Raw genomic sequence first — 21130 nt, forward strand, 5'->3', positions numbered from 1 at the left:
CTCTGTCTCTCTATCTCTCCGCCCCCCACACACACACCTTAAACCAGCTTATATTTCAGCTCTTTCCTGGACTCAAACTCAAGTTCTGTCGAAGGGTCATGAGGACTCGAAACGTCAACTCTTTTCTTCTCCGCCGATGCTGCCAGACCTGCTGAGTTTTTCCAGGTAATTCTGTTTTTGTTTTGGATTTCCAGCATCCGCAGTTTTTTTGTTTTTATCTCAATCTCTCTACCTCTTCACTTCCTTTAAAGATGCTCCTTAAAACTAACTCTGTCAAAGCTGCTATTCACCTATCCTAATGTGTCATGTGGCTCAGTGTGAAAATGTATTTGATTACGGTCCTGTGACGTGCCTTAGAACTTTTCTGCGTTAAGGATAAATAAATGTAAGTTAAGGATATATAAATGTAAGTTCTTGCTGGGAACGCATCCTAATCACAGAAGCTGGAATTGGCAACAAATTTAAAGCATTCACCAAATTATTAGAAAGCCTCTCTATGCAGCCCTGTTAGGATTGAGCATGGCCTAAATCACAAAACTACATTGTTCCATTTATCAGACCTTCCTGACTGATAGGAAGTTTATTTTAAAAAATGGACGCGTATTGATTAAAGCGTTAACATTTTATTTAGAAAGATAAATACCCGTTATACAATATGCATGACTGAGATATAAAAAAAATTAAATACCAATCAAACTCTATTAGTGAAAGCTGGTAAAACTTAAAACTAGATTTAAAGTTGACATTTTTGAGTCTGAATCTGTGCACTGGGAATTATCTTAATTGTTTCCATCCCATTATAATGTAAACCATTAATCTAGCCATAAAGTGCATTTAAAATTGCAGTTTTTAAGTACACACAATCCAAACACTGACATGTGGAAAATTATTATATTAGTTTTGCAGGATTAGTGTTCTGGGTGAATAATGCAATTTAACATACTGCAGTAAAAATTGTTAATGCATTTCTACATAACTTTTATTAGCTAATTTTAATTAAAGCTTGCTCAGTGACTGGAGGGTGGCAGGCATACTTTAAGGTGTTAAAACCAATCACTTCTGTAGTACAGAACATAATCTGGGAATTTACTATCTGCAAAGTACAATGTTTTGTATCCAGCTGGGTGGGACTGCCTTTGCCATTCTCATCTATCCAGTAATAGCCCGAGAAAGACCGACCTGCAATGGCTTCTCTTGCCACTCCTGCACCGATACCTCTGGAATCCACCAAGGAACTATTCTTGGCCCCCTCAGGTTCCTCATTTGCACACCGCCCCTCGGCAACATTGTCTGAAACACAGGTTTCCACATGTACACTAAGGACACTTTGCTTTACCTTACCACCACCTCTCTCTAACCACTGTTCTCTCTGATCCGTCATGCTGATTGCCATCCAGTTCCAATAAGAAATATTGAGAAGACAGAAGGCATTGTCTTCAGTCCTATTCACAACCTCCATTCCTTTGCCACTGACTCAATTAGTCTCCCTGCTAACTGAGGCTGAACTAAGAGCATTTCCAATCTAGGCATCATAGTTCATCCCAATATGGGCTTTTGAACACATATCCACTACATCACCAAAACAGTCTAATTCTACCTCTGTAGCATCGCTCATCTCCACATCTGCATCAGCATTCCTCATCCATGCCTTTGTTACCTCAGGGCTTGACTATTCTAACTGAGCACGAGAGAAAGCTAGCTAGAAGTATAAAGGCAGTTAGTAATAGTTTGTACAAATCTTTAAATAAGAAAAGAGTTAACAAAGTGAGCATTAATGCTATAGAAAGTGAGTTTGGGGAATTAATAAAGGAAAATAAGAAGATGGCAGATGAATGGAACAGGTATTTTGCAACAGTCTTCACTATTGGGGATACAAGTAGCATCCCAGAAATAGATCTACGTCAGGAATTGGAAGGGAGAGAAGATCTCAAGAAAATTACAATCACCAGGGAAGTGGCACTGAGCAAATTGTTAGAGCTGTGGGCTGACAAGTCCCCGGGTCCTGATGGACTTCATCCTAGGGTCTTAAAAGAAGTGGCTAGTGAGATAGTTGATGTGTTGGTTTTAATTTTACAAAATTCCCTAGATTCGGGGAAGTTCCAGATTGGGAAATAGCCAATTCAAAAAGAGAGGAAGGCAGAAAGCAGTAAACTACAGGCCAGTTAGTTTAACATCTGTCATGGGGAAAATGTTAGAAGCTATTATTAAAGACGTCATAGACAAATTCAAGGGAATCAGGCAGAGTCAACATGATTTTGTGAAAGGGAAATCATGTTTAACCAATTTATTGGAGTTTTTTGAAAGAGTCACATGTGCTGTGGATAAAGGGGAATTGGTGGATGCACTGTACTTAGATTTTCAGATGACATTTGATAAAGTGCCACATCAAAGGTTATTGCAGAAAATAAAAGCTCCTGATGTAGGGGGCTGACATATTGACATGTAAAGGAGATTGGCTAGCTAACAGGAAACAGTTGGCATAAATGGGTCTTTTACTGGATGGCAGGATGTAACGAGTGGCATCCACAGAGATCAGTGTGGGGCCACAACTTTTTACAATTTGGATGAAGGGATCGAAGTTATGCTGAATTTGCTGATGGCACAAAGGTAGGTAGGAAAGCAAGTTGTGAAGAGGAAGTAAGGAGGCTAACACAGGGACACAGGTTAAGTGAGCAGGCAAAGATCTGACAAATGGAGTACCGAGTGGGCAAATGTTAAATTGTCCATTTTGGTAGGAAGAATGAAAAAGAAGCATACTAAGTGGTGAGAGATTACTGAGCTCAGATTCAGAGGGATCTGGGTGTCCTAGTGCATGAATCACAAAAGGATAGTATGCAGGTACAGTAAGTAATTTGGAAACTATAACATTCTATTAGCTTTATTGCAAGGGAATTGAATACAGAAGTAGGGAGGTTAAGCTTCAGCTTACCAGGGCACTGGTAAGATCACATCTGGAGTTGTGTGTATAGTATTGGTCTCTTTATTTAAGAAAGGATGTAAATGCATTAGAAACAGTTCGGAGAAGAAGGTTTACTAGACTAGTACCAGGAATGGGCGGGTTGTCTTATGAGGAAGGATTGGACAGGCTCCGCTTGTACTATTGGCCAATGCTATACACAGTACTCCAGATGTGGTCTCACCAGTTTCCTGTACAGCTGAAGCTTAACCTCCCTACTTTTGTATTCAATTCTCCTTGCAATAAAGCTAATAGAATATCATTTCCTAGTTACTTGCTGCCTTAGGAGGGTTAGGGGGTTCTTAAAGCAGGATTCAGTGTACAGCCACTACTGACCCTCTGAAAAGCCTCTTGGCTTTCCGGTTTCTATCAGGTGTGTAGTTTCTTCTCAGCCAAACTCTTACAATGTGATTTCATTACATGCAGAGTGCCTTGAATTGTGCAGAATTACTTTTCTATGTTCAATTTTCAGCCTTTTACAGGACGTGTTTTTTTGTGAGAGAGCGTGCGAGCGAGGGAGTGAATGTGACTGAGAGTGAGAGAGGGAGAGATTGTGTATGAATTTATATTTAATGATGGGGGCCTCAAGACCTAGGAAGAGAAAGTTTGTTAGCAAGATGGTGGCAGAGTTTTGCTTTTAGTTAGACATATGTTTAAATTTTAAACTGCCCTGAACCGAATGGATTTGGTTTCCGATTATTTGACCTATTTAACCCCATCCTTCCCTCTTCTCACTCACAGCTCAGTGAGTGGCCAGCATGTAATTGAGGTGCCATGGTCAGGCTTGGGCAGTCACCCATGTCCCATCAAAGGGTCAAAAGCTTTAGAAGAGGTGAGGAAATTGGCATGAGAATAAGAATGTGTAGATATAGGAGAGAGACAAAAAAAAATCTTTTGGATGAAGATAATATGCAAAAACACTCAGGCCCAGATTTCTGGAGTTTAGAAGAGTAAGAGGTGCCCTGATTGAAACCTTTCAGATCCTGAGGAGTCTTGACAGGATGGATGTGGAGAGGATGTTTCCTCTTGGAGAACCTAGAACTAGGGGTCACTGTATAAAAATAAGGGGTTGCTCATTTAAGACAGAGATGGAGAAATTTTTTCTCTCAGAGGGCTGAGAGTCTTTGATTCCACTGCCTTTCAAGGAAGAGCTTCCAGAGTCTTTGAATATTTTTAAGGGAGCTAGGTAGATTCTTGATAAGCAAGGTGGTGAAAGGTTATCAGGAATAGGCAGGAATGTGGAGTTGAGGTTATAATCAGATCAGCCATGATCTTATTGAATGACTGAGCAGGTTTGAGGGGCCTACTCCTCCTCATAATTTGTATGTTCCTATGTAATTGTTTCCTGACCAGCCTCCCATCTTCCTGCATAAACTTGAGCTTATCCAAAACTCAGCTGCCTGTATCCTTAGAATCTACATCAAGTCCCTTTCACTGATCTCCTCTAAGCTCATTGACCAATAATACTGGCTCCGAGTCCAGCAACACCTGAATTTTAAATTTCTCATGCTTGTTTTCAAATTCCTCCACAGCTTTGCCCCTCCCACACTCCAACCTCCTCTAGCCCTACAACCCTCCGAGATATCTGCACTACTACAATTCTGGCTTTTTGCAAATCCCCAATTTTAATCGCTCCACCATTGGCGAGCATTCAACTGCCTGAACTCTTTCCTCTGAAACTCCATCTCCAAACCTATCCATCTCCTTACTTTTCTTTCTCATCCAAGACACTCAAGAAGCACTTTGTAGCCAAATGAAGTATTTTGAAGTGTGTTCACTGTTGCTATGCAGGGTCCACAACAGCCAATTTGTGCAGAGCAAGATCCCACAAACAGCAATGTAATAATGGCCAGTTAATCCACTTTTTGAGATGCTGATTGAGGGTTAAATATCAGCCAGTACACCCAGGATATCTCCACTGCTCTTTTTCTAAATCGCAATGTGGGATCTTTGATGTCCACCTGAGGGAAGATGGGGCCTCAGTTTAATGTCCCATCCAAAAGATTACACCTCCAACAGTACAGTATTTCCTAGGTGTTTTTGTAATGTTCCTGTGGAGTACCTTTGGATGTTTTACTATGCTAATAACTTGCAGTTCTTTAATTCCCTTAACATTTCAAGCCATCCCAAAGCACTTCACAGGAGCGGTCACCAGTTAACAATTTGGCACCAAACATCACAAGGAAATATTATGGCAGGCTGATCGGTTTTATGAGTACCTGTAGGAGGTGAGAGGCAGCCAGGTTTAGGGGGGGAATTGGATCTTGGCAGCGGATAGCCCAGCTACCAAAAGTAGAGCGATCAAAATTGGGCACGTACAAACATACGAATTAGTTGTAGAAAATGCCATTTGACCCCTCGAGTCTGCTCTGCCATTCAATACGATCATGGCTGATCTGACTGTAGCTCTCTAATTTCATTTTCCTGCCTACCCCGATTTCTTTTATTCATCAAGAATCTATCTACCTTTGCCTTAAAAATATTCAATGACCCTGCCTCCACTGCTCTCTGGGGAAGAGAGTTCCACAGGCTCACGACCCCCAGAAAACATTTCTCATCATCTCTGTTTTAAACAGGAAAACCCCTTTTTTTTTAAAAAAAAGTGTGTCCCCTAGTTCTAGTCTCTCCCACAAAGGGGAAACATCCTTTCAGCATCCACCCTCTCAGGTCCCCTTAAGATCTTATATGTTTCAACAAGAACACCTCTTATTCTTCTAAACTCCGATGGCTACAGGCCCAACCTGTCCAACCTTTCCTCATAACAAAGATTCCTCCCTTTCCAGGAATCAGTCAAGGCCAGAATTGGAAGAGCGCAGAGATCACAAAAGCTTGTGGAGCTGGAGGAGGCTACAGAGATACGGAGGGATTTTTAAAAACTAGAGATATGGAGGGATTTTAAAAAAGAGATATGGAGGGATTTTAAAAACTCAAGCGTTGTCGGACGAGAAGCCAATGTAGATCAGCAGGAACAGGGATGATGGGTGAATGGAACTTGATACAAGTTAGAATATGGGTAACAGAGTTTTGGATGCAAGATGGAAGGTGGAAGGTTGGCTAAGAGAGCATTGGAATACTCAAGTCAACAAAGGTAGGGATGGAGTTGGGGGATGTCATGGAGAAAGAAGAACGCAGTTTTGATGCTGGAGTGGAAGTAGTCAAAAGCTAAGATCAGTGTCAAATACAATACAAGTTTGTGAATGATCTGGTTCAGCCTCAAGACTGTTTCCAAGAAGGAGGATAGTCAGTGACTAGGGAATGGAGTTTGTGGCAGAGACTGAAGATATTAGCTTCAGTCTTCCCAATATATGGTTGGAGGAAATTTCTGCTCATGTGATACTAGATGTTGGACAAGCAGTATTACAAATCAAAAACAGAGGAAGGGTGGTGAGAGCTGGCGGTGAGATAGAATTGGATGTCGTCAGCATCTTATGTTGCACTTACAGATGATGTCACCAAGAGGCAGCATATAGATGAGAAATAGGGAGTAAGGGACACACGGAGAGGAGTCCTTGCCTGAGTGCAATGGAGGCAGAGTGCGAAGTCAGGAATTTGGTTCACTCCAATCATAAATGGGAACCTTACACTTAAAAAGAGCCAATTACAAGGATAAGAGGGGAGAACTAGCTAAGGTTGATTGGGTAAACAGACTAAAAGGTATCACAGTAAAAGAAGTGTTAAACGTTTAAAGAAACGATTTACAAAAATACATACATTGAAAAACAAAAACTCAGCAAAACTGACCCATCTATGACTCAGTCAGGAAGTTAGGGATAGTATTAAATTAAAAGAGGCTTATAATGTTGCAAAGAACAGCAGCAAGTCTGAGAATTGGGTGTGTTTTAGAAACTAGCAAAGGGCCAACAGAAGGTTGATAAAAAGGGAAAAAATAGAGTACGAGAAAAAACTAACCAGAAACATAAAAACAGGTTGAAAGAGCTTTTTAAGTAAACATTGGTCCCTTAGAAGCAGAGACAGGAGAAATTATCATGGGGAATGAGGAAATGGCAGAGGAATTGAACAAATATTTTGTGGCTGTCTTCACAGTAGAAGACAGAAGTTGCATACCAGAAATAGAGGGTAACCTAGGGGCTAAAGAGAGTGAGAAAATGAAGGTAATTAATATCAGCAGAGGAAAAGTATTGGATAAACTTAAGGGACTAAAATCCAACAAGTCCCTGGGAGCTGACAGCTTATACCCTTGCATTGTGGTGGATGTGCTAGCAATGATTTTCCAAAATTCCTTAGATTTGGGAACAAAGTTAGCACATGTAACAGCACTTTTCATGAAAGGAGGGAGGGGAAAAACTGGGAACTACAGGCCAGTTAGCCTAACATCAGTCATTGGGAAAATGCTATTATTAAGGAAGTCTTAACAATACACTTAAATCAAAATGCTTTTAGAAAAGGGAAATCCTGTTTGACAAATTTAGGGCTTTTTGAGGATGTAAATAGTAGGGTAAATAAAGGGGAACCAACAGATGTGGCAAAGCTGGATTTCCAAAAGACATTCGATAAGATGCCATATGAAAGGTCAATAGGCAATATAAAAGTTCATGGAGTTAGGCATAATATATTAGCATAGACAGAAGGTTGGTTAATGGCCAGGAAGCAGAGAGTGGGCATTAGCAGGGAATTTTCAAGTTGGCAGGTTGTGACTGGTGAAGTGCCACAAGGATCAGTGCTGGCACCTCAGCTATTTACAATCTATATTAATGGCTTAAATGAAGAGACACAGAGTAAACTAAGTTTGCTCATTTGCAAAGCTGTGGGGAAGACACAAGAAAGCTGCAGAGAGATATAGACAGGTCAAGTGAGTGGGCAACAAGATGGTAGATGGAGTAGATGAAGTATAATATGGGAATGTGTGATGTCATTCACTGGTCGTAAGAATACAAAAGCAGAATAGTTTTTAAAAGGTATGAAACTTGTAAATGTTGATGTTCAGGAAGACCATGGTGTGGTCATACAAGGAACACAAAAATTCGCATGCAGGCATAGCAAGCATTTAGGAAGGCAAATGGCACATTGGCCTTTATTACAAGGGGATTGGGGTACAGGAATGAAGAAATCTTGCTGCAACTGTACAGAGATTTAGTGACACCATATCTGGAATGCTGTGCACAATTTAGGTCTCCATATTTAAGGAAGGATATACTTGCATGGAGGTGAAGGTTCACTAAATTGGTCCCTGGGACGAGGCGACTGTCTTATGATGAGAAGCTGAGTAAATTGGGTCTATATTGTTTAGAAGAATGAGAGGCAAACTCATTGAAATATACAAGATACTGAAAGGTCTTGGTAGGGTAGATGCTGAGATATGTGTGGGGGAAACTATAACACGCAGGCACAGTCTCAAGATAAGGGACTGATCATTTAAGACTGAGATGACAATAAATTACTTTCCTCAAAGGGTTGTGAATCTTTGGAATTCTCTACTCCAGAAGGTTGTGGATGCTCCATCATTGAATACCTTTAAGGCTTGAGAATCAAGCGATATGGGGAGTGGGCAGGAGAGTGGAGCCAAGGCCAGCCACGATTGTACTGAATGATGCAGCAGGCTCGTTGGGCTATATAGTCTACTGTTGATCCAATTGTGTGTGTTCTGATAAATAGGAGACACTTTATTATGTAAAATGGAATCTAATCTAACAAATTTCATAATTTGTTTTTCTAGAACAAATAACTTTGAAAGAAGCTGTCTTAAGATCTGTATATGTCATTTTGACATAGCAATGCTAGCAACATCATAAGAATTCCACTTCCCATGCAGAAGAGCAACACAGCGTAGAACTTCTCTGTTACCACTTTCACCAACTAAATCCACAGCTAATGCGTAATGCTGTAAATACCCCACTCTGCAAGGTGGCTGAATTGTAAACTGCTAAAGCGCTAAAGTAGTACTACTGATAACAATCACCAGATTATAGGTAGGTGTAAAAAAAACGCTGTTGCACTAAAGAGATTGGATAACATTAAATCTGATTCCAATGCCTTAACACCCTTACTTACAGAATAAGAGATTTATTCTAACTGGCACTTAACAAGCACAGCTGTTAAACACACTATGAATATTTCCACTACATAGTTAAATACCAATACATTATTACATCATGGTAACGATGATTACAAAAGACCACATGGAATTCCTAATGCCTGATATAAAATTTTATAACCAAAAAAATTCTCAGTGCAACTTCACAAAGCATTTTAAATTTACCATTTCTAATAAATTCACTAAAATTATGACTCTTGCAAACTAAATTGAGGTTGAAAAACATTAAATGTGCCTTAAAATGGGGTTTTTAATTTAGAAGCTTTATTTTAATTGTGCTAATAGATAGGTGATATGCTTCACTCAAAAGCATTATGTAATTTATCAATAATTCTCCCGTCACATTTAACTTCTTTCATCAACATAAAGCTTTCTTTCCTAAATTTAACTCTCAATAACTCAAACGCCAGGTACAGAGAATAGGCAGCCCATGTAATTCTTTCATAATGTTTAAAATGTTCTATGTTAATACATGCAGTTTCCAATGCATGTTAATCAGTTTCCATGCAATCGTATTTCAAAACTGTGTTCCCTTAAAATTTTGATTAGTAGTAATTTTATAGACATACGTGTGTGCTTACAATTTTTCTTGTATTAATAAATGTTTAATTTAGTTTTATAGAAAAACCTCACGAGACTCGGCGGTCTTATTACTACTGAATTCAAATCCTGCATCTCAAAACATGTGAATTGCAAAATGGGTTATGACAGTTGTTTCAAGTTTCCCTCTGGAATTTGAACAACTCGGTCTTTACCATCATCTGTGTCATAATACTTGGTTAGTGACCTCTTTCCGAATCACTATCTAGGTCCCCCAATTTTATGCATCTTAATTCAATCTCCCCTCAGTCTCCTCTGTTCCACAGAAAACAAATCTAGCCAATCCAATCTTTCCTCAACTAAAATTCTCCATTCCTGGCAACATCCTTGTGAATCTCTTCTGTACCCTCTCTGGTGTGATCACATTCTTCCTGTCACATGTTGACCAGAACAGTATGCAATACTTTAACTGCGGTCTAACCAGTGTTTTACACTGTTCTAGCATAACTTTCCTGCTCTTAGACTCCAGGCCTCAGCCACTAAAAGAAAGTATCCTGCATACCTTCTTCATTTGTGTACATACACTTCCAACTCCCTCTGTTTCTCTACACTTTTGAAAATCATATCATAAATCGTGTATTCCATGTTGCCTTGTTTGTCCTCCCCAAATGCATTACCTCAGGCTTGTCTGGGTTGAATTGCAATTGCCACTTATCTGCCCACCTGACCAGTCCATTGATATCTTCCTGCAATCTGCAGCTTTATTCCTCACCATCAACAACACAACCAATTTTCATATTATCTGCAAACTTGTCCCTGACATCTTAGTCTAAATGATTGATATATACTATGAACTACAAGGAACCCAGCACTGAGCCATGCAGAACCCCACTGGAAACAGCTTTCCGGTTACATAAACTCCCGTCAATGATAACCTTCTGCTTTGTGTCACTTAGCCAATTTCGGATCCAAAATGTCACTTTCCCTTAGATCCCATGAGCTTGTAATTTACTGATCAGTCCGCCATGTGGGACCTTGTCAAAAGCCATCCTAAAATCCACGTAGACTACATCAAATGCCCTACCCTCATTGACACTCCTTGTCACTTCCTCAAAAAAATTCAGTCAAGTTAGTCAGATGTAAATTCCCCTTACAAATGCATGCTTACTGTCCTTGATTAATCTGCTTCTCTGTAAATGATAATTTATACCATCTCTCAGAATTTTTTTCCCAAATCCCAACCTGGTTATGTACAAAACTGTCCTATAGTTAAGTGGGAAATGCAATACATCAAGAGTTTGAGAAATGTAAATGTCCAATCGGTGCAAGGCATCCTTTTTACACAATAGAACAGAAACTCTTAACAGAACAGAAAAATCTGAATTTCAGCATTCGGCACTATACATTTCAGGCAGTTTGTCAGCGCTGACAGTCAATCTATAAAACTGATCAATATTTCCAGAACTCCCTTAGCAAAACTACTCCTAGAAGAGATTTTACAAGATAGATCCAAACTAAAAATATTGATGAGTTTGACTTAACAATACACATGGAAATATAAATGCAAAGTAGTGCACAATATGGCACAGTCAAAAAGAAAATCCCAACTGATCACATGTATCTAAGTAACTTTATTTTGAAACATATCCAGAAGCTAGTTTTATGGTTGCAAACAGAATCAAAGCAGACTAAAAAAATGAATTACTTTTCCAATCTGTGAACATTAGAATACTGTATCTCTAGACAATAGAAATGCTGGATATAGTCCTGTTGTTGTCTCTCTTTCTCCAAAACAATGCCAAGGTAGGCAATAAAAACAAGTTATCATTTGCATGAAATAATCTAAAATTATTACAAAAGCATTTACACAAAACCTCTAGTATCCTTCATCCGGGGAGCCAGTTAGCTCGGTTGGCTAAGTGACTAGCTTGTAGCTCAAAATAATGCCAACAGCACAGGTTTGTCTCCCTTTCTGGCTGAGCTAGACTTAGAACCTGCCTCCTGAGAGCAGTAAGCAATGCAAACCATCACTGACAAAAAAAGAACAGCAAAGAAAATGGTTTGGGATGAAGCATCAGCAGACAATGAGCCAAGGACCTGCCATCAGGCTGAGCACACATGACATGACATCCTTTACCCAAATCACAATAAACTGTAAGAAATAGCTGTGAATGCATTAAGCCCCATCAGTCCAATAGATTCCTTTAAGCAGAGCATAAACAATGGAAAGGTTTGGTCATTAAATATTCCAATGATTTCTGTAAGTTGTTACGATACGTTTTAATTCTGAATTGTGGAATTGACATTTAGAGACAGAGGAGGCATTTGTTAGCATGCCTTTTTTAAAATGTAACCCAGGTTGTCAACAGACTGAACAGTTGTGAATTTTGGTCAAAAACCAGTTGAGATCTCAATTTGTTTTGCAGATGAATAGTTTGAAGTAGAAGGGTTCATCATTTGCCCCCTTTCAGTTTTAAAACAAGATATCACTGAACAGTCAAACTTTTCAAATTTAAGATATTCAGGAGAGTTTTTAGCTACATTATGGTTCTCCGAATTTTAGTTTGAAACAAAATCTGAGAAATACACATCAAGTTTAATACAAAAAAAGCATGAATGAAGTTTTCTCCTTTGTAGATCCCTAATATTGGAAGTAAACTTGACACTTCATACTTCATATATAAACAATTACATAGAATTGACTGCAACAGGTTATTGAGCCCAATTGGTATATTGTTTATCCAACATTATCCTCCTCCCACTCCTGACTCCGCTACTTCCCTCTCCCCCACGTAAGTATCGAGTCTCTCCTAAATGTATCAAATGCAATCGGCTCCAAACTCAATATGGCAGCAATTCCATATTCTTACCGCCACTTTGAAAATCTTACTGCATAAGTATCTAGTGCTTCAATGTCATCTATTAACCCACTAAAAGAAACTGCACTTCTGCTGCTTGGGATTGATCCAACCAGATTGAAATTGTCTTATTATTTTCAAATTTAACCAACGAATAACCAATATAGAGTATACAGGAAGGAAAAAATAAATGTGGCAAGAAAGAAAGATAGAGCAATAATCAAGGATTACATGAAGGAGCCTCCAGGCAACAGCGATCATAACATGAAGAATTTCACATTCCATTTGATGGTGAGAAGTGTGGGTCTAAGATTAATGTTTTAAATCTAAATAAAGGCAAATATAAGGGTGCAAAGGCAGAGTTGGCTAAAGTGAACTGGGAAACTGGGTTAAAAGATAAGACAGTAGAGATGCAGTGGCAGATTTTTAAGGGGCTAGTTAATAACTCTCAGCTAAGATTTATCCCAGTGAGAAAGAAAGAATATTTGAGAAGAATGCACCATCTGTGGCAAAATATGGAAGTTAAGGATAGCATCAAATTGAAAGAAACACTACAATTCAGCAAAGATTTGTGGCAGGTCAGAGACTGCACAGATTTCAAGAGCCAGCAAAGAATGACAAAAAAATTAATAAAAAGGGAATTAGATTACGAGAGAAAACTAGCTAGAAATATAAAAATAGTTAGGAAGAGACAGTTTTGGTTTCCTTATTTGAGAAAGGATATAAAGCAGTTCAGAGAAGGTTCACAACTCATTCCTGGGATGAAGGGCTTATTTTATGAAGGAAGGTTGAACAGATTGGGCCTATACCCAGTGGAGTTTAGAAGAATAAGGCGCAATCTTATGGAAACATAAAACATCCTATGAGGACCTGAAAGGGTGGATACCAGGAAGATGTTTTCTCTTATAGGGAAGAGGCTTCCCTTTTAAGATAGAGATGAGAAGAAAATTTTTCCCTCAGAAGGTCATTAGTCCATGGAATTCTCTTCCCCAGAAAGCAGTGGTGGCTGGACCATTGAACTTATTCAAGGCTGAGTTAGATAGATTTTTGATAGATAAGGGAGTCAAGAGTTATAGGACAGACAGGAAAGGGGAGTTGAGACCACAATTAGATCAGCCATGATCTTATGGAATGACGGAGCAGGTTCAAAGGGCTGAATGGTCTACTTCTGTTCCTAAGTCCTATGATCCTATGTAAAATCACAAAGCAAGGTTTCAGTATCAGAAACCAATGTTAAGCTCATTATCAGATAGTCTAATCCTTTAACCTTACATTTCCTTTCATGCCCTCCTTCTTCTACGGCAGTCCTTTGGGATTGTGGATAACTTGCTCATCCTGTCCATAGTGGATTACAATATTATCTGCATAACCACTAAATGAATATTCTTCTATTGCTATTTTCAAAAGGAACTCACCAACTGAATACAACAATTACTTACCAAAAGTGGTTGAAAGTATAAGAAAGCATATTAAAGTTTCTTAATCAACAAATTAATTCAGGAAAGCGAGCTGAAATCCTACCATGGCAGATTGAGAATTTGAATCCAATTTAAAGATTCTGGAAATAAAAAACTGCTTATTAGTAAAAGTGACCTTGAATCAGGCAAAATGCATAAAAATCCAACTGGTTCACTAATTTTATATTGGGAAGGAAACCTTCCTAAGAAATAAGAAAAAGGAGCTTTCCATTCAGCCCTTTAAGCCTGCTCCACAATCATGGCTAATCATATCCTTACCCAGTCCAGCCAAGATGTGACTCCAGTCTCAAACCAATGCAGCTGACTAACTGCCCCCTGAAGAAACCTTGCAAGCCACTCAGTTGTTTCAAACTACCACATGCAGTTCAAGAAGCACCACCTTCTCAGAACAACTAGGGATGGCCATAAACGTTAGCCTTCCCAGTGACAACCATATCCAAAGAATGAATTTGAAAAATTAAAACTGGAAATTTGCAGACAAATGGACAGAGTTAATATTCTTTTGGTAAAACAGGAAAATGAACATGACTTCCCAACACTGACATCCTTAGCAAAAACAAAAACATCTGAAAAAACTCAGCAGGTCTGGCAGCATCTGCGGAGAGGAGCACAGTTAATGTTTCGAGTCCGAATGACTCTTCAACAGAACTAAGTAAAAATAGAAGAGGTGAAATATAAGCTGGTTTAAGGGGGGTGGGACAAGTAGAGCTGGATAGAGGGCTAGTGAAAGGTGGAGATAACCAAAAGATGGCACAGACAAAAGGACAAAGAGGTGTTGAAGGTGGTGATGTTATCTAAGATATGTGCTAATTAAGGGTAGAAAGCAGGACAAGCAAGGTACAGATAGCCCTAGTGGGGGTGGGGTGGGGTGAAGGAATCGAAAAAGGCTAAAAGATAGAGATAAAACAATGGATGGAAATACATTTAAAAATAATGGAAATAGGTGGGAAAAGAAAAATCTATATAAATTATTGGATTGAAAAAAGGGTGGGGATGGAGGAGAGAGTTCATGATTTAAAATAGTTGAACTCAATATTCAGTCCAGAAGGCTGTAAAGTGCCTAGTCGGAAGATGAGGTGCTGTTCCTCCAGTTTGTGTTGAGTTTCACTGGAACAATGCAGCAGGCCAAGGACGGACATGTGGGCATGAGAGCAGGGTGGAGTGCTGAAATGGCAAGCGACAGGGAGGTCTGGGTAACGCTTGCGGACAGACCGAAGGTGTTCTGCAAAGCGGTCACCCAATCTGCGTTTGGTCTCTCCAATGTAGAGGAAACCGCATTGGGAGCAATGAATGCAATAGACTAAATTGAGGGAAGTGTAAGTGAAATGCTGCTTCACTTGAAAGGAGTGTTTGGGCCCTTGAACAGTGAAGAGAGGGGAAGTAAAAGGAGCAGGTGTTGCACCTTCTGTGGTTGCATGGGAAGGTGCCGTGGAGGCGGTTGAGGTGTAGGGGGTGATGGAGGAGTGGACCAGGGTGTCCCGGAGGGAACGATCCCTGCGGAATGCCGCCGGGGGGGTGAAGGGAAGATGTGCTTGGTGGTAGCATCATGCTGGAGTTGGCAGAAATGACGGAGGATGATCCTTTGAATGCGGAGGCTGGTGGAGTGATAAGTAAGGACAAGGGGGACCCTATCATGTTTCTGGGAGGGAGAGGAAGGTGTGAGGGTGGATGCGTGGTAGATGGGCTAGACACGGTTGAGGGCCCTGTCAACCACCGTGGGTGGAAAACCTCAGTTAAGGAAGAAGGAAGACATGTCAGAGGAACTGTTTTTGAAAATGGCATCATCAGAACAGATGCGACGGAGGCGAAGGAACTGAGAGAACTGACATCCTCCCCTTCATTGATTTTGTGTTACCATGAAAACAAAACCCAATTTGGACAACAGCTTTGCTCTCAGTCAGCTGTCCACAGTTGTGTCAAGCTGGTGAGAGACGCTCTATTCAGGCGTGCATTGACTTTCATTCACTACCACTCAGATGATGCCAGCCAGGCGGAGCGAGCCAGAGACTTCGCAGCGATTGCTGGGTTCCCCCTTGCCCAGGGTGCAATTGACAGCACACATGTGGCCATCAAGGCGCCAGTGGTTTGAAGCCTCCCGTGTGTCCCTGCCTCCCTGGAGGTTGCCTGGGTCAAAGTCTATCCCCTCAGCGTTCTCCTGAGCGTGCTCATCCTTGGACTCACTACTGGACTCATTGTGTGCAGCCAGAGCATCTGCATCAACATCTTCTTCCTCCAAAGGATCCCCCCTTTCCAGCGCCAGATTGTGGAGAGTGCAGCATGCAACCACTATCAGTGACACATGATCTGAGGGGTATTGCAGTGCGCCCCCTGAACAGTCCAGGCATCGGAAGCACATTTTGAGAAGACCGATGGCTCTCTCTATCACGGCCCTTGTGGATGCATGGCTCCTATTGTACTGCTGCTCGGCCTCTGTTCTTGGATGGCAGAGGGGCGTCATAAGCCACCTTTTGAGGGGATAGCCCTTGTCACCCAGTAGACATCGATCCAGCCGGTTGGAGCACTGAAGAGCCTTGGCACCTGGGAGTATCTCAGGGTGTATGCTTCATGGGGGCTGCCTGGGTTCCTTACACAGACTTGCAGAATCTGCAACCTATCTGCACATTGAGTGGAATCCCTTCCTGTTGATGAAGGTACTGGGTTCACCCACTGGCGCCTTGATGGCCACAAATGTGCTGTCAATTGCACCCTGGATGCAGGGGAACCCAGCAATTGCTGCGAAGCCTCTGGCTCACTCCTCCTGGCTGGCCTCGTCCGAGCGGTAGTGGATGAAAGTCAATGCCTGAACAGAGCGTCTATCACCAACTTGACACAACCGTGGACAGCTGACTGGGAGACTCCGCAAAGTTCACCCACCTACCCCTGGAAAGAGCCGGAGGCATAGAAGTTGAGGGCAGCCGTGACCTTCAATGCCACTGGCATAGGGTGTCCACCCACACAGTTGGAGGTGATCTCAGGGCCTAACATCTGACAGATGGAAGTCACCGTCTCCCTTGAGAGATGGAGCGTCCTTCGGCACAGCACCTCAGACATATTGAGGTAGCTGCATCGCCGCCTGCAAACCCTGGCAGCAGGATAGTGGCGTCTTCCACCTTGGACTTCCTGTTGGCCCTGCGCCCCTTGTGCCTGTCCTCCCAAAGGTGGCTTCCCTGGAAGCTGAATATGAATTCCTGGCCTCCTCCCCCTTCTGGCCCTCTCTTCCTCCACAGAGGATGTGCCTCCTGTGGAGAGCACAACCCCTATTCCCAGGGTAAGGGAGGGCTACCTGAAATTTGCAAGGCCCAAAAATTATGTTTACTCTAGAGTCCTGAAGCCTGTTATTCCTGTAAAAGCAACTCTGAAGAGATTTGAAGTTCTCCTGTTCAAACAAGCAAGTAGCAGTAAGTTTCTAAAGTAAATGACTAACAACCAGCATTCGCGAGCCCACTTGCCCCTCTTATCCCGCCCATGGATGAAGTTTTTAAAAATGTGGCCTATCCTCTTGCCCACTGCGCCGTGCGACACTCTGAAAATCACATGGGCTCTGAAAAATTGCGGTGTATTAATGGCTTAAGGGCCTTAAGTGGCCCGGTAATTAATGGCGGGTCTGCATTGGAGCTCATAGTGCCCGCCCACCCAAATATCCTAGTGTAGTTGGGACGCATGCCCCTCGTCATCACGTGTCATTTTATGTGTGAGCGTGTCAGGCCCGCCCCCGCACGCCGATGTTAAAATTCTGCCCCCAGATTAAACTATTGCATAATAAGTAAATTTAACCCCATCACAAACTATGCAGCCAAAATGCTGTCAAATGTGCAAGGCAAAACTACAGTAGGGAAAAATGATGCCTTAAATTATGATCAGGTTAATATTTCATTTATGCTAGTTATCTGTATTAAGTACTTCAGCATTCAATTTAGGCTAGATTGATATTAAGGTAATGCAAAAAAATTGTTTACAATGCAGTTCCCCAATGGGCTTGTGCAATTTTGCAAATGTTTTTTGGCTAATAATTTAGATGAGTTAATTATTTTGCTTGATGTCTGACCAATTGGCAGGGGGTGAAATGAAAGGACCCTGCCTCCTTAATGAGCTTACCCTGATGATAATTTCATTTGGCAACACAGTAAACAACCTGAGACGACTTGTAGGTCAGATTCTAGTCAAACATCCAAGTCTAAAACAATAATATCAACACTTTACATTAATAATAGCATATGTTGTAAGGAAAGGTAGCCAATGCCTGTTCCAGAATGCAGCTTTAAATAATAAATTGATCATTCGCATTCAAGAATAGTCATAAAAAATCAGTTTAAAAAATATCAGTATTTGGTGAGTCACTGGCGCTCGGTTAAAAGAAAACATGCTTTCAATGCTTATTAGTGCTGCTAATAAACACAAACATTTGTACAACGGCTTTAAAAAAATGTTGCTTGTGTGCTGCAGGCAGTGGGATAGACAATATTTGCAATCAGATTTTAATAGTGTAATGGATAGGGGGAAGAAGGTAAAGGAAAGCATGCTTTCAAATTTAGTGCAGCTAACAAGCACAAACATTTACATGAGGGATTTTAAGAAATGCTTCTTCTGTGCTGGAGGCAGTGGGATAGCCAATAACTGCAATACTTACAATCAAATTTTAATTGTGCAATGGGGGTGGTGGGAAGAGAAGGAAATGAGGAAATTTTGACACCACCACAACTTGGATGAAAGCTCAATAGAACTTCGGTAAAACAAAAGTGTGAACGCATAAAATTTTCAAACTGTGCAAAAGACCCAATAATGCAGCTTACAGATGCTGTCTTCCCAAAGTTGTGTAGAAAGCTTTAAAATTGGGCAACTACAGTGAATAGTCACGGTTCACAGTGCACAACATGGTCAAGAGTAAGAGATGAGGTAAGTGGCAAGTAAAAGGTGACAAAAGACTTGCATTTCAAAAACCTGAAGGTGGAAGGATCTGTACAGGCTTGAACTCCTAGGAAACAATGAGTTAAGAATAGGTGGATGTGCTAAATCTTGATCTTAAGGTAGTGACGTAGAACCTTAAAGTTGGAAACAGGGGGATGAAATAACAAGGCCAGCATATGTGGAGCTCTGAAGGGCTTAGAGGAAAGCTTAGAAAACTACTGATCATAGTAGTAACACAAAAAATTGTGACATAGAGAAAGGCTACAGAGATGAAGGAAGAATTATCTTTCAAACAATAACATGCCCAGGAATACAAAAAGTTTTTAGAAGCATCTTCCCAGATGTGGCAAGATTATTCTTTCATGGGATGCAAGTGTCACTGGAAAGGTCAACATTTGTTGCTCATCCCTAATTAACCTTAAGAAGATGTTGATATGCTGCCTTCTTGAACTACTTCAATCCATCAGGTGGAGGCATACATACAGTGCTGTCAGGAAGGAAGTTCTAGGACTTTAGCCCAGTGACAATGAAGGAACAGATTATTGTTCCAAGTCAAGATATGTGACTTGGAGGGGAACTTACGGGTGGTGGTGTTCCCACGTTTCTGCTGCCCTTCTTCTAGATGGAAGAGGTTGCGGGTTTGAAAGGTGATGTAGGAGGCGGCTTGGCAAGTTGCTGCAGTGCATCTTCTATATTATATACACTGCTGCCACTGTGCATCTGTAGTAGAGAGTAATGTTTTAAGATGGTACATGGGATGCCGAACAAGTGGGCTGCTTTGTCCTGGATGGTGTCAAGCCTGAGTGTTGTTGGAGCTGCACTCATTTAGGCAAATGGAGAGTATTCCATTGCACTCCTGAGGTGTGCCTTGTAGATGATGGACAGGCTATGGGGAGTCAGGAGATGAGTTCTCACTGCAGAATTCCCAGCTACTGACCTTCTGTTGCAGCCACAGTACTTATAAGGCTGGTCCAGTTATCCAACCTTCAAGTTAAAAAGTTTAAGGAAAAGAAGAGCTTTCTTGAAAACAACTTCAGCAAAGGACATGCATAGCACCAGGGTTAAATTACTGGTGGTGTAAACTTCATGTACAAATTAAGATCATGCGAGCAACAAATTGATAGCAATATTTAAGTAACCCATGACACATTATTCATGCTAGAACGCATGCAGAGATTTTGCAGAATTGTTAAAAACTCAACTCTACTCTAAAGCTCCCTTTACACTCGCCTGATTTTAATTCAAATTCCAGGAATCTGGCATTTATGAGCCAACTGCCAAGGTTTACATGACTAAATCCAGATTCTTTATCCTAGCGACAGACTCAGACACGAGAAAAAAATTGGTCTACAACGTAGTGATCAGGAAAATGGAAATGCATACAATGTAAAAACTTAAAGACTAATCTTCTGGAATAAAAATTAAAACTAATCAGTATTAAAAAAAAGCTTGAAACCATAATTTAATGGACCTGCTTCATAAGTGATCATCTATTTTAGATCTTTTATTCCCTACTTACTGTCTTTTTTCCAGTCTGAGTACATGTAGGTTTAAATTATAAACTTCTCCACAAATACTATCAATATCAATGCATCACTTGATGTGTGCTTCAAAGGCCATGGCAGATTTCACTAACAATTTTTCCTCCACAGGATAGAATACTGTGATGTATAACAAAGTGTTTGTCCCTCTTGGATATGAAGCAGCTAAATTTGAGAGAGTGATTAGCTGAATCTGAACTGGCTTAGAATTAAAACCACGGTCTCTAGAATTGAAATATAACATTTTGCAGTTACAATTAATGTGCTGACTACAGGTATTCTACTCTGAAACTTACAGGGAAAGGGAACCAATATACTTTTACATGTTCCCAATATTCCAATTTAAGCAATTTAGTGAAAATCTCAGGGTATTTATTTAAATATATTATCTTTTTTGTCAGCTATCTCACCTGAGTCATAGGGTTCTGAGCTCAAGTCCCAATCCAGAGACTTGAGCACAAAATCTAGAATGACCATCCAGTCTTCCACTGTCAGTTGTGCTGTCTTTTGGATGAGACATTAAATCAATGCCCTTGTCTGCCCACTTCCGTGGATATAAAGGATCACTATAATTTCGAGGAAGAGCTGTGGAATTCTCCTCAGTATGCCAGCCCTCAACCAAAACAATGATTATTTGGTCATTGTCACATTGTTGTTTGTGGGGCCTTGCTGTGGCTGTTAGTTACTTTGGGGCTTTCTTAAATTGTGAAAGACACAAAAGAAATGCAAGTTTCTTTCTTCTTTACTATCAGGCCCCTGTTTACTTTGAAAACTTGGCACCCATTTAATGACAGAAAAGA

The 21130-nt window shown here is 40.8% G+C and overlaps 1 protein-coding gene across 2 annotated transcripts in view; it reads right to left on the minus strand.

Annotated features, from left to right (window-relative positions):
• Positions 1–21130, minus strand: part of qser1 (glutamine and serine rich 1) — a 130762-nt gene that overhangs the window by 108330 nt on the left and 1302 nt on the right. The window lies entirely within an intron of this gene.

This window comes from Carcharodon carcharias, chromosome 10 (assembly GCF_017639515.1).
Source record: "Carcharodon carcharias isolate sCarCar2 chromosome 10, sCarCar2.pri, whole genome shotgun sequence".
NCBI lineage: Eukaryota > Metazoa > Chordata > Chondrichthyes > Lamniformes > Lamnidae > Carcharodon > Carcharodon carcharias.